Source organism: Neovison vison, chromosome 1, assembly GCF_020171115.1.
Source record: "Neovison vison isolate M4711 chromosome 1, ASM_NN_V1, whole genome shotgun sequence".
Lineage (NCBI taxonomy): Eukaryota > Metazoa > Chordata > Mammalia > Carnivora > Mustelidae > Neogale > Neogale vison.
The window spans coordinates 176962032-176977737 of record NC_058091.1 but is presented as its reverse complement, the minus strand read 5'-3'; positions in this window follow the sequence as shown (position 1 = coordinate 176977737).

Below are 15706 nucleotides of genomic sequence, written 5' to 3'. Positions count from 1 at the left end.
TTGCTTCTGTGACTACCCCTAACATTTTTATTAACTTCCAAATACATAATAATGACATTTCAGGAAAATTACCATACTTAGAGACAGATTTTAAGAAAGAAATTATTCCCTAAGCCCAGCTCCATGGCTATCATCATAATAAAAATTTCCTGTCCATGGTAGCATTTAGCTGGCTCAATGTTCTCACACCTTCAACTTGACAGACCCAAGGACACAGACATACACACAGTAAAACTTGAGATTCCTTGGTTGTGTTCCAATAAAAGTGTGTTTTCAGTTTATATGTTTTCTTCTATATATAAGAGGAAAAGAGTATAAAGGCACAATTTTATTTATATATCACATAGTTTTCTCCTTTAGAATTCTATCCAATTCATTCTATCTACTGAGGCCAACTTTTTCAGATGTATGGGTTAGAAAGTAAATAATACAATTTATTCAGGTGGATATTACTCCTTGGGGAAGGTCATTATTTGCTTATTCATATAAATACTACTTTATACAGAGCTTACTCAACTTGAGATTTTACGTACTCTTCCAATCTTATGTTTTGTTCAGATTAGCATTAAGCAATGACAACAGCCTCACATTTATATGCTTTCCTCTGAGAAGTTTATAAAAGCAATGGATAGTACTGTCAAACATTAAATATACAGAACTATTTTCCCTCTTTCTGTGTCACCAAGGGCAAACATCCAGGTGTCCTATTATCTGGCTTACTTACCTTCCTACTCCATGCATATCAGAAACACCTGGAAGGGCTGCTGAACATGCAGGTATCCTCCCGGCCCAACCTCCGGAAACGCAACTCAATAAAACCCAGGTAGCCTTGTTGATTCGAAACAAGCCATATTGATTAAATGGTTTGTGATAGGTCTGGAAAACTTTATAAATGGTATAAAATAACATCTTTCTAATTAGAAAAATGTAAAACAAATTCTATGAAGAAAAGCTTTCTGGATATGAACAGCACAAAGGGAATCATACCACTCATCCTTTTACTAGAGAGGTCTCTTTCTTGCACCTAAAGTCTTTCCTGGAGTCTCAACAGGCCTCTGACTTCAAAATGTGAAAACTATCTGTATGAGAAGATGAGGGGACAAAGCAAGGACTCCCTGTCTTGTGACAACTACACGGTCCCCAATAACTTATGGAAATTACACGTAGCAAGTAACAGCAGCTCCTGAGGACCATTTAGGTGTTGGGCCCTGTGCTGAGCAGTGGGATAAAAAAGTGAACAGGGTCTATGAGGAGTGTGAAATTCTGAGAAAGCCAATGTTTTATTTTGTTTGTTGTTGCTCTACTACAGATTTATTATTTTTTTAATTAACATATAACGTATTATTTGTTTCAGGGGCAAAGATCTGTGAATTAATGGTCTTTTTTTTTAAAGATTATTTTTTATTTATTATTATTTTTGACAGAGAGATTACAAATAGGCAGAGAGGCAGGCAGAGAGAGAGGAGGAAGACTGCTCCCTGCTCAGCAGAGAGCCCAATGCGGGGCTCGATCCGAGGACCTTAAGATCATGACCTGAGCCAAAGGCAGGGGCTTAACCTACTGAGCCACCCAGGTGTCCCTGTGAATCATTAGTCTTACTGAATTCATGGGGGAAGGGAGTGAAAAATGAAACAAGATGGGACAGGGGAGGGAAATAAACCATGAGAAACTCTTAATCTCAGGAAACAAACTGAGGGTTCCTGGAAGGGAGTAAGGTAGGAGGGATGGGGATGGGGTGGCTGGGTGATGGACATTAAGAAAGTCAATGTTACGATTTCTGCATTTCCACACACCGCTCCAAGCACACACTGCTCAAAAACTCCCTTTCAGGCTACCCTTTTATGCACATCATTTTTTTGGCTTTATACAGTTATTTATTTATTTATTTATTTTACTGGAGGAAGAAATAGGAAGATGGCATAAGGAATTAAAAAATTTTCCACACTCCACCTCACTCCACCAGTGAAGAGACATACCAGCATGACCCTAGGGAAGATGCTGCCTTTACTGGTGAGAACTGTTGATACAGGGAAGAACAGCCTCCCATTCATGACCAGAAAAACACTCTGTTTTTATTTTCTTCAGGAATGATCCTTCCCCACTCTGGAATTCCCCATTTTAGCATGTGAACTCTATCTGCATCTGATTTAAGCAACCCTACAAGTTAGAGAAAGAAAAACTATGGATTAATATATATGAAATTTTTTATATGAGTACCGTAAGTTGTAGTAGTCATGTCTTTTTTCTGCTTTCTAGAACCTCCTAACTTTCAATTTCTGTGAGGCCACCTGGTTAGATTTGTAATGTTAGTGGAAAATGAACTCTTCTTCAAGGAAAACAAAACAAAACAAAACAAAACAAAATAAAGTGCTCCTTCACAAGAGTGAAAGCCACAGAAAGAAACTGACTGGAAGAAAGCTGAAAGTTGCAAAACTCTAAAAGACAAAAGTGAATACAAATGAAATAGATAGCACTTACTCACATCACTTCTCCAGAACCACATGACAGAAGCAAATACTAAAGATACTGATACTTAGATGATACATCCTAGATTCCACTGGGGTGGGTTAAAAATTCCAAAATAGAAGGGGCGCCTGGGTGGCCCAGTCAGTTAAGTGTCTGCCTTCAGCTCAGGTCATGATCTCAGGGTTCTGGGATCCAGAGCTCCTTGCTCTAAAAGAAAAAAAAAAAGAAAAAGAAAAGAAAAAAAAATTCCAAAACGGAAAATCATTTTATAATTATTCAGTCTTTTCTGCATTTTATTGAAAAGTTTAATTTATACAAACACTTAGCTTGCAAAACCTTAAAGAAAAAGTAGGACTGCAGGATTCTCATTTTTATTTTGACCATAGAGTAGGAAGCATTTTTTTCTCTCACTCTGAAGAGTTGAAGGCATCATCAAGAGAACTGTTGTCATGACCAAAATGAAAATTCTTAACTTACGAATTTAAACATTTTGATGATAAATACATTTTCATAAAAAACCTTTCCAAATGTGCCAGTTTCTTATTTAATATACAGGATCTAATTAGATACCTCATAGATATTAATGAAAACGAGTAGGTTTTCTGATATTTATTAATTACTATTCTAACACTTTTAGTGACACTCCTCATGGAATTTATACAATTCATTATGCTTAAAATTAAGCATAGGGGTGCCTGACCAGATCAGTTGGTAGAGCATGTGACTCTTGCTTGTGGGGTCATGAGTCCAAGACACATGCTGGGCACAGAGCTTACTTAAAAAATAAATAAATAAAATAAATAAGTGCCTCATAATCTCACAAAACAAACTGAGGGTTGCTGGGGGGAGGGGGGTTGGGAGAAGGGGGGTGGGGTTTTGGACATTGAGGAGGGTATGTGCTTTGGTGAGTGCTGTGAAGGGTGTAAACCTGGCGATTCACAGACCTGTACCCCTGGGGATAAAAATATATGTTTATAAAAAATAAAAAACTAAAAAAATAATAAATTAAATAAAAATACGCAATAATGAAATCTCCCAAATGAGTATTATTACCTATGGAAAAGAGCTACACTCCGGTAAATTCATTTTAAGTAAAACTGAATCCCTCCCTCATATCCTCAGCCCTTAACTTTTATCCTACCATTGAAAATATCTTTCTTGGGCGCCTGGGTGGCTCAGTGGGTTAAACCGCTGCCTTCGGCTCAGGTCATGATCTCAGGGTCCTGGGATCGAGTCCCACATCAGGCTCTCTGCTCAGCAGGGAGCCTGCTTCCTCCTCCTCTCTCTCTCTCTGCCTGCCTCTCCATCTACTTGTGATTTCTCTCTGTCAAATAAATAAATAAAATCTTTAAAAAAAAAAAGAAAATAACTTTCTTCAAGATTTCTGAAAGGAAAAATATATCTATATAAATATATAGATATATAAATCTTAAGGTAAAGAAATCATTTTTGCTATATTAACAAGGGATAGAATTCTGAGAGAGCAAAAAATGCTAAAATATTATTTCTCTGTAATATATCTTCTTTGTAATTCTAATTATTGGACAAATCTAAAGAGAAAATTCTTTGATGTTTTAAGAAGGATTCTCATTTTCTCCAGCTATCATTTACAATTTCTGATAGGAACAGTTTGTTATTTGGTAAGCTCTATTTTACTATGCTTTGACGGTGTCTTAACAAAAAGAGGTGAAACTAAAGAATTAATACCAAAAAATGGAGAGTAAGGCACATCGACAAGAAAGAGTACGCTGTGTGGCTACTGCTGAGAAACCAAGCTGAATTACCAATGTAAGAGCTGAGTCAGGCTGGACAGTGTTGTGCCCTATTTACAATCAGTGTATGGGCCAATAAAACAAAAATAGAACAAAACTGTATTAAAACAAGTGAAGAAACTGACTACAACAGCAGAGCCAGAATCCTGAATGCGTCAGGATCTGGAATAGTAAGAGTTCAGACCTTGGCAGTACTGCTTAATTGAATCTCACTGTGACAGTAAGCAATTGCCATCACCATATGGCTGACGCTTGAACAGAGCAGGGATTAGGGCCGCCAATCCCCAATACAGTCAAAAAACCACATATGAATTTTGACTCCCTAAAAACATAACTACTAATAGCCTACTTTTGACTAAAAGCCTTGCCAATAACCTAGTCAATGAACACGGATTTTACATTTTATGTGTCTTATATGCTGTATTCGTAAAATAAGTAAGCTAGAGGGAAAAAAACTGTTAAAAAAATCATAAGGAAGAAAAAGAACATGTTAACAGTACTGCACATATATACACTGAAAACAGAAATTATGTAGAGGTGGGCCAACTCACTCTTCTGGGACAGGATCAGTGGCAGGGCTAGCCCCAGGATGGTGACCTTCCAGGGACTGGTAGCTTCTCTCCAGCAGCATCTATGGCCAGATTGGCCCACAGATGGCAATGAGGGCCTACAAGTGTGATCCAGCTTCCCCATCTGCCTGGAGGTGTACTACTAACCTCTGGCCATCAGCAGCGAGAGCCTGGTCTTGAGGCTGGGGTACCACTCAGAGAGGGATCTGAGGACCATGGCTGTCCTGAGACATAAAGGACTACGGGGGCAGAAGGGCCAAGGGGCTCAGGGCTACCCAGGCAGTGCCATCCCCACCCTCTAGGCACATTCCCCCACTGCAGCCCAATGGCCACCAACCTCAGGCATGCAACCAGACCACCCTGTGAGCAGAGAGGCAACCTACAGCTCTGCTTGGTCCGAGGGCCCCTGGGGGCTGCTGCTGGCCTGGCAGGTCTCCCGCAGTACTCACATACAAACTGTGTCAGTCGCCTTCCATTTGGTCCTGTGGAGCCTGTGCAGCCAATTGTAAATAAATACCTTGTGGCTTTTGCTTGCTGTTAACTCTTTAAAACGCAAAAATGGGCATAAATGAACCTGCTCACTTCAAACCTAGGTTGATCAGGGATCAGCTGTATATGCCTAAGTTTCCTCCTCAGGGAAAAAAAGGGGGGTGGATCAATGATCCCTAAGAAACTGTCTACCTCTAATGATTTCCCTTTTCATCTGACAAAAGACAACTTCAACAGAGCCAGTGAACACAAGTTTTTGCTAACTGAGGATGATTAAATTCTTTCCAGTACTGCTAACGAGAAGCAAATGTCAGAACTCAGTCCTAATACATCCAATAAAAAAGGGAGTCAGAAATATTCTCAATAAAGTGGCGACACAATATGAGCAGTTTACATATTTTTGGAGTGACTCAGAGGAACCTGTGCTAAAACACACAAACCAGGGGGCACCTGGGTGGTTCAGTGGGTTGGGCCTCTGCCTTCGGCTAGGGTCGTGATCTTAGGGTCCTGGGATCGAGCCCTGCATCGGGCTCTCTGCTTGGCGGGGAGCCGGCTTCCCCCTCTCTACCTGCCTGCTTGTGATCTCTCTCTGTCAAATAAATAAAATCTTAAACACGCACACACACACACACACACACACCCCAACGGAAGCCTATTTATATAAATATGAAGTAAAATATTTACTCTAGAATGATTTCAGAGACCAGCTGTCTAAACCTATCAACTAAATAGAATGAGAAACTGATGACTGGTAAGGTAGAGAAATGGCTGAGGGCAGAGTTAATGCCACAACTCAAACACTGGCCTTTGATGTCCTAAAGTTATACTGTTTTTCCCTCCCTCTATTGTGATAGATCACTTTCTTCTAAATAAGAAACATGGGAAATTAAGTGACCAAAATCTTCTACTGGCCTAAATATCTTAACTAAAAATTATTTAGGTATCAGGTACACTAAAATGAGTTCGTTAAAGATGCAAAATAAGACACCTTTAAATAGTGTTACCATTTTATTTTTTTAAATTGTTTTTTAAAGATTTCATTTACTTATTTGAGAGAGAGGTTCAGCCTAAAGGGCAAGCTTTTGATTTGGCACATATGAAGAGGCTACAGAGGTGCTCTCAGGGAACGTAAGCCAGGGAAAGCCGTCTTTGCCCTTTCCCGAGGACTGGCTACAGCATGGCAGTACAGCTAGGCCAACATTGAAAATAGGAGGAGAGATAAAAACCTTCCAGAACAAACAAACAAACAAAACAAAACCCAAAAGAATTTGTAAACACCAAACCAACCCTACAGGAAGTGTTGAAAGGGTTCCTCTAAGCAAAGAAAGACCCTAAAAGTAGTAGACCAGAGAAACAATATGCAGTAATAGTCACCTTAAAGACAATATAATGGCATTAAATTCATATCTTTCAATAGTTACCCTGAATGAAAATGGGCTAAATGCCCACAATCAGAAGACATATGGTATTGGGATGGACTAAAACAACAACAACAACAACAACAACAAAACAACAATAACAACAAAACACCAATATGCTGTTTACAAGAAATTCATTTTAGACCCAAAGACGCCTCCAGATTTAAAGTGAGGGAGTGGATAACAAATTACCATGCTAATGGACATCAAAAGAAAGCTGGGGTGGCAAGCCTTTTATCAGATAAATTGGATTTTAAAAGCTGAAGACTATAATAAGAGACAAGGAAGAACACTATATCATACTCAAAGTGTCAGTTGAACAAGATCATCTAGCAATTTTAAATATCTATGCCGCTAACATGGGAGCAGCCAATCATATAAACCATTAATAACAAAATCAAAGAAATACATCGACAATAATATGGTAATAGCAGGGGATTTTAACACCCCCCTCATTGAAATGGAGAGATTATCCAAGCAAAAGATCAACAAGGAAAGAAAGACCTTAAATAGCACACTGGACCAGATGGACATCACAGATATATTCAGTACATTACATCCCAAAGCAACAGAATATGCATTCTCTCTAGTGCACATGGTATATTGTCCAGGATAGATGACATCCTGGGTCACAAATCATGTCTTAAGCAGTTAGATCTTCATACTTCAGACCACAATGCTCTGAAGCAAGAACTCAATTACAAGAGGAAAATTGGAAACAACCCAAATACATGGAGGCTAAAGAGCATCCTACTAAAGAATGAATGGGTCAACCAGGAAATTAAGAAGATTTGAAAAAAACTCATCGAAACAAATGATAATGAAAACACAATGGTTCAAAATCTGTGGGACACAGCAAAGGCAGTTCTGAGAGGAAAATATATAGCAATACAAGCCTTTCTCAAGAAACAAGAATGGTCTCAAGTACACAACCTAACCTATACTTTAAGAGGCTAGAGAAAGAACAGCCAAAAAAGCCTAAACCCAGTGGGAGAAGAGAAGTAATAAATATCAAGAGCAGAGATCAATGAAATAGAAACAAACAAACAACAACAACAAAAAAAACCCAGTAGAACAAATCAACGAAACTAGGAGCTAGTTCTTTGAAAAAATTAATAAGATTGATAAACCCCTGGCCAGAATTATCAAAAAGAAAAGAGAAAGGACCCAAACAAATAAAATCATGAATGAAAGAGTAGAGATCATAACCAACACCAAGAAACACAAACAATTATAAGAACATATTATGAGCAACTCTACACCAACAAATCTGACAATCTAAAAGAAATGGATGCATCCCTGAAGACATATAAACTACCAAAATTGAACCAGAAAGAAATAGAAAACCTGAATAGATACAACAAATTAATATGAGAAGAGAGAAGAACCACATGGTCCTCTCAATTGATGCAGAAAAAGCATTTGACAAAATCCAACATCCGTTCCTCATTAAAACGCTTCAAAGTATAGGGATAGAGGGAACATTCCTGAACCTCATCAAATCTATCTATGAAAGACCCACAGCAAATATCATCCTCAATGGGAAAAAGCTTGCAGCCTTCCCGTTGAGATCAGGAACAAGACAAGGATGCCCACTTTCACCACTCTTGTTCAACATAGTATTAGAAGTCCTAGCAACAGCAATCAGACAACAGAGAGAAATAAAAAGGTATCCAAATTGGTAATGAAGAAGTCAAACTCTCTCTCTTCGCAGATGACATGATTCTTTATATGGAAAACCCAAAAGACTCCACCCCCAAACTACTAGAACTCATACAGCAATTCAGCAGCGTGGCAGGATACAAAGTCAATGTGCAGAAATCAGTGGCTTTCTTATACACTAACAATGAAAATACAGAAAGGGAAATTAGAGAATCGATTCCATTTACTATAGCACCAAGAACCATAAGATACCTGGGAATAAATCTAACTAAAGAGGTAAAGGATCTGTACTTGAGGAACTACAGAACACTCATGAAAGAAATTGAAGAAGACACAAAAAGATGGAAGACCATTCCATGCTCTTGGATCGGAAGAATAAACATTGTTAAAATGTCTATACTGCCTAGAGCAATCTATACTTTTAATGCCATTCCGATCAAAATTCCACCGGCATTCTTCAAAGAGCTGGAGCAAATAATCCTAAAATTTGTATGGAATCAGAAGAGACCCCGAATCGCTAAGGAAATGTTGAAAAACAAAAATAAAGCTGGCGGCATCACCTTACCTGATTTCAAGCTTTATTAAAAAGCTGTGATCACCAAGACAGCATGGTACTGGCATAAAAACAGACACATAGACCAGTGGAACAGAGTAGAGAGACCTGATATAGACCCTCAACTCTATGGTCAATTAATCTTCGACAAAACAGGAAAAAATATACAGTGGAAAAAAGACAGTCTCTTCAATAAATGGTGCTGGGAAAACTGGACAGCTATGTGTAGAAGAATGAAACTCGACCATTCTCTTACACCATACACAAAGATCAACTCAAAATGGATAAAAGACCTCAACGTGAGACAGGAATCTATCAGAATCTTAGAGGAGAACATAGGCAGTAATCTCTTTGATATCAGCCACAGCAACTTCTTTCAAGATACGTCTCCAAAGGCAAAGGAAACAAAAGCGAAAATAAACTTCTGGGACTTCATCAAAATCAAAAGCTTCTGCACAGCAAAGGTAACAGTCAAAAAAACAAAGAGGCAACCCACGGAATGGGAGAAGATATTTGCAAATGACAGTACAGACAAAAGGTTGATATCCAGGATCTATAATGAACTCCTCAAACTCAACCCACACGAAACAGACAAACACATCAAAAAATGGGCAGAAGATATGAACAGACACTTCTCCAATCAAGAAATACAAATGGCTATCAGACACATGAAAAAATGCTCATCATCATTAGCCCTCAGGGAGATTCAAATTAAAACCACATTGAGATATCACCTTACACCAGTTAGAATGGCCAAAATTAACAAAACAGGAAACAACATGTGTTGGAGAGGATGTGGAGAAAGGGGAACCCTCTTACACTGTTGGTGGGAATGCAAGTTGGTGCAGCCTCTTTGGAGAACAGTGTGGAGATTCCTCAAGAAATTAAAAATAGAGCTTCCCTACGACCCTGCAATTGCACTCCTGGGTATTTACCACAAAGATACAGATGTCGTGAAAAGAAGGGCCATCTGTACCCCAATGTTTATAGTAGCAATGGCCACAGTCGCCAAACTATGGAAAGAACCAAGATGCCCTTCAACGGATGAATGGATAAGGAAGATGTGGTCCATATACACTATGGAGTATTATGCCTCCATCAGAAAGGACGAATATCCAACTTTTGTAGCAACATGGACGGGACTGGAAGAGATTATGCTGAGTGAAATCAGTCAAGCAGAGAGAGTCAATTATCATATGGTTTCACTCATTTGTGGAGCATAACCAATAGCATGGAGGACAAGGGGTGTTAGAGAGGAGTAGGGAATTTGGGTAAATTGGAAGGGGAGGTGAACCATGAGAGACTATGGACTCTGAAAAACAGTCTGAGGGGTTTGAAGTGGCGGGGGGGTGGGAGGTTGGGGTACCAGGTGGTGGGTATTATAGAGGGCACAGCTTGCATGGAGCACTGGGTGTGGTGAAAAAATAATGAATACTGTTTTTCTGAAAATAAATAAATTGGGAAAAAAAAAAAAAAGTACTTAAAAAAAAAAAAAAAAAGGAAAACCTGAATAGACCCATAACCAGCAAGTAGATTGAAGCAGTCATCAAAAATCTCCCAACCCAACAAGAGCCCAGGGCCAGAAGTCTTCCCAGGGAAATCTACCAAACATTTAAAGAATGAATTCGTATTCTCCTGAAACTGTTCCAAAAAATAGAAATGGAAGGAAAACTTTCAAACTCATTTTTTGAGGCCAGCATTACCTTGATCCCAAAACCAAAGAACCCACCAAAAAGAGAATTATAGATCCATATCCTTGATAAAATGACATGAAAATTCTCACCAAAATACTAACCAATAGGATCCAACAGTACATTAAAAGGATTATTCACCACAACCAAGCAGGATTTATCCCAGAACTCAAGGTTGGTTCAACATCTGCAAATCAATCAATGTGATACAACACATTAATCAAAGAAAGAACAAGAACCATAAGATACTGTCAACAGATGCTGAAAAAGCATTTGAAAAAGTACAGCATCCTTAACTCTCCACAGTTTAGGGATAGAGGGTCCATACCTCAATATCATCAAAGCCATCTATGAACAACCCACAGCAAATATCATTCTCAATGGAAAGAAACAGAGCTTTTCCGCTAAGGTCAATAACACGGCAGGGATGTCCATTATCACCACTGCTATTCAGCATAGTACTAGAAGTCCTAGCCTCAGCATTCAGACAACAAAAAGAAATTAAGGGCATCCAAATCAGCAAAGAAGTAGTCAAACTATCACTCTTTGCAGGTGATATGATACTTTATGTGGAAATCCCAAATGACTCCACTCCAAAACTGCTAGAACTCATACAGGAATTTAGTAAAGTGTCAGGATATAGAATCAATGGACAGTAATCAGTTGCAATTCTATACAGGAACGACAAGACAGAAGAAGGAGAAATTAAGGAGTCGATCCCATTTATAATTGTACCCAAAACCATAAGATACCTAGGAACAAACCTAACCAAAAAGGTAAAGGATCTGTATGCAGAAAACTATAAAGTATTCCTGAAAGGAATTGAAGAAGACACAAAGAAATGGAAAATGGTCCACACTCATGGTCCACGCTGATGGATTGGAAGAACAATTATTGTGAAAATGTCTATGCTATCTAAAGCAATCTACACGTTTAAAGTAATCTGTATCGAAATACCATCAATTTTTTCAATTAAATGGAACATATAATCCAAAAATTTATATGGAAACAGAAAAGACCTGAAATAGCCAGAGGAATGTTGAAAAAAAAAAAGCCAAAGTTGGTGGCACCACAATTCCAGACTTTTAGCTCTATTACAAAGCTGTCATTATTAAGATAGCATGGCACTGGCACAAAAAGATATATATCAATGGAACAGAATAGAGAGCCTGGAAATGGATCCTAAACTCTATGGTCAACTAATCTTTGATAAAGCAGGAAAGAATGTTCATTGGAAAAAAGACAGTCTCTTCAACAAATGGTGTTGGGAAAATTGGGCAGCCTTTGTAGAAGAATGAAACTCTACCATTTCCTTACACCACACAGGAAAATAAACTCAAAATGGAGGAAAAGACCTCAGTGTGAGAAAGGAATCCTTCAAAATACTTGAGGAGAATAAAGGCAGCAACCTCTTTGATCTCAGCCTCAGCAACTTCTTCCTAGAAACACTGCCAAAGGCAATGCAAGCAAGGGCAAAAAGGAGCTATTGGGACTTCCTCAAGATCAAAAGCTTTTCCACAGCAAAGGAAACAGTCAAGAAAACTAAAAGACAACTGAGAGCATGGAAGAAGATGTTTGCAAACACCATATCAGAAAAAGGGCTAGTATCCAAAATCTATAAAGAACTTATCAAACTCAACACCCAAGGAACAAATAATCCAATCAAGAAACGGGCAGAGGACATGAACAGATATTTCTGCAAAGATATCCAGATGGCCAGCCAAGACACATGAAAAAGTGCTCCACATCACTTGGCATGAGGGAAATACAAATCAAAACCACAATGAGAAACCACTTCACACCAGTCAGAATGGCTAAAATTAACAAGTCAGGAAATGACAGATGGTGGTGAGGATGCAGGGAAAGGGGAAGCCTCCTAAACTCTTGTTGGGAAAACAAGCTGGTGCAACCACTCTGGAAAACAGCATGGAAGTTTCTCAAAAAGCTGAAAATAGAGATACCCTATGACCCAGCAATTGCACTGCATATTTACCCTAAAGATTCGAACGTAGTGATCCAAAGGGGCACGTGCACCTGAATGTTTATAGCAGCAATATCCACAATAGACAAATAATGGGAAAAAACCTAGATGTCCATCAACAGTGAATGGATAAAGAAATAGTGGTATATATATAGAATTGAATACTATGTAGCCATTAAAATAAATGAAATCTTGCCATCTGCAATGATACGGATGGAACTAGAGGGTATTATGCTGAGTGAAGTCAGTCAATCAGAGAAAGACAATTATCAAATGATTTCCCTGATATGAGGAATTTGAGAGCAAAGTGGGGGTCTGGGAGGTAATGAAAGGAAGAAATGAACAAGATGGGATTGGGAGGGAGACAAACTATAAGAGACTCTTAATCTCACAAAACAAACTGAGGGTTGCTGTGGGATGTGGGAAGGGAGAGGGGCATTGGGTTATGGACAATGGGGAGGGTATGTGCTATGGGGAGTGCTGGAAAGTGTGTAAGCCTCACGATTCACAGACCTGTACTCTTGGGGTTACTGATACATTATATGTTAATAAATGGGAAAAAAAGGTAATTAAAAAAAAAGCTCAAAGAAGACCGAAACATAGTAAGTATAAATGGGGACACATACAATATTCAAAGTTTGGAATGCCCAGCATATTAAAGATGTCAGTTCTTTGATCTACAGATTCAATATTAAGCCCGAGATTTTTGTATATACATGTACTGGCTTACGTTAGAATTATGTGGAAATACAAAAGGACTTAGAACGGCTAAAACAGTTTAAAAAAGAAACATCAAACTGGAAGAACCATACTGTCCATTTTTAAGACTTATTCAATATCTATAGCAATCAATACAATAGCAAATCAATATCTAGACACACAGATCAAGGGAACCTGAAATAGGGAACACAGAAAACGATCCACACGAATGTGATTAGATCATTTGGGGGCAAGATTACAAAACCAATTCTGTGTTGGAAAACATCCCTTTAAAAAAAAAAAATTAAAGATTTTATTTGAGAGAAAGCAAGCACAAGCAGGGGGAGGGGAAAGTGAGAAGCAGGCTCCCTGCTGAGCAGGGGGCAGGATTGGGGCTGGATCTGAACCTTGGCATCATGACTTGAGATGAAGGCAGGCACTTAACCAAATGAGACACCCATGTGCCCCAAGGAAAAGCTCTTTTACAGTATTGGAACAAATGGACATCAGGGACCATAAATTATCCATCTATACCTCATACCTTGTATAAGAATTAACTCAAATAGATCATCAATGTACATGAAAAATGGAAAGGCCTAAAAATTTTGGAAGAAAGCACAGAAAATCTTTGGGACTTAGATTTAGGTAACGAGTTTTCAGACATGACACCAAAAGTATTATCCATAATAGAAAATAGTTGATATATTTGGCTTCCTAAAAGTTGGAATTTTTGCTAGGCCTAAGACCCTGTTAAGAGGACAAAAAGACAAGCCACCAGAAGAGAGATATTGCAAACCACATAACCAACAGGTAACTGATACCTAAAACATCAAATCACTCTCCAAATAATAAAGCAACCTAATTTAAAAAGAAATAAAAGACCTACCACACACAGTTCACAAAAAGGAGTTTGCAAATGTCAATTACATGAAGAGAGATATTCAACATCCTTAGTCACAAGGAAACACGAATTCAAACCACCACAAATAACTATTGCATATCTCTTAAAATGGTTTAAAAATACTTATATCTATACTTATAATGTATTATACTGATACATTATACTAATAATTATAATGTATAATACATTATACTATAAAACTTTTAGGCATTACACTAGGAGGAAGTAACCTGATATCCACATAAAAAGCTTTGCACGAATGTCACAGCAGCTTTTTAGTCATGAATGGCCAAGGACTTTAGAACATGGGATGTGTCGCAATGCTCTACAGAGTTAAATGGAATGCTCCTTAGCAATAAAGTAATGAAGTATCAGTGTATTCAAACAATTTTGCTGGATCTTAAGAAAATTATGCTTAGTGGAAAATGCCAGTTTCAGTTGACACACAGGGTAATTACTTTTCCATAAATTTTTAAATGAAAACACTACAGAGATGGACAACAGAAGTGGCGGTCAGGAGTTGGGGCAAGGGACAATTGGGAGGTGGGGGTGGGAGGTGTGTCATAAAGACCAGCCTCGGAGAAGTGCTTTGTGGTGACAGAACGTTTCTGTATTGTGACTGCAGTGATATGTATACAATTCTTTACAGGGCATAAGATGGCATGGAATTATAAAGACAGACAAAAATATGAGCACACCCAAAAACAGTAACATCTGAGTAGTCTGCAATGTGCTTTGTTGTTTTGTTCCAGTCAATTTCCTTTGTTTGGTAATGAACTATAACTATGTTGAAGAAAAGGGGGTGATGGGTATACATGGGACTTCTCTGATGCGTTTTATCAAAATTAAAACCTTTTTAAAAAGCTCAGTGTATCTCAAATACTAAAAAAAAAAAAAAAATCCTACCCAGACACATCCTACTCAAACTACTGATAATCAAAGGTAAGGAAAGTAAATACCAAAAATGAATGAATCTTTTGAGTAGCTAAGAAGGTGTTTTTACTTGTGTCTTATTATCCTCCCCACTAGTATTACTTTAGTATTACAAAATCCATTTTTAAGACAGAACATTGACTCAGAAAGTCTGCATATTTGCTTAGTGGCAGTAAGAGATATAATCCAGTTTGACTGTTTTGAAGTCTGATCTTTTGCTTATACACCCAAACATTTTTCCTGCACCTCCCTAATTAATCAAGGATATAGGATACCTACTGAGTTTAAGTATATCCCTTACTGTTTCAGTATAAAGTCAGAGGAATATAATATTATTTCTTTCTAGGCCATACTGTTTCAATAGTTTCAATAAATAAAACGGAAGAAATGATCAAATTGAAGCTAATCTGCATCCAAATTAAGGGACATTAGGTTTCAAACAACAGTAAATGACTCAGGTTAATGGAAACAAAAGAATTTATTGAAGGGTTGGTGGAGATGCTTAGCATATTAAAGTACTAGCTGAAATGGCCAGGTCATCCAAAAAAGAAGAACTGAAGGAGTGCAGTGCA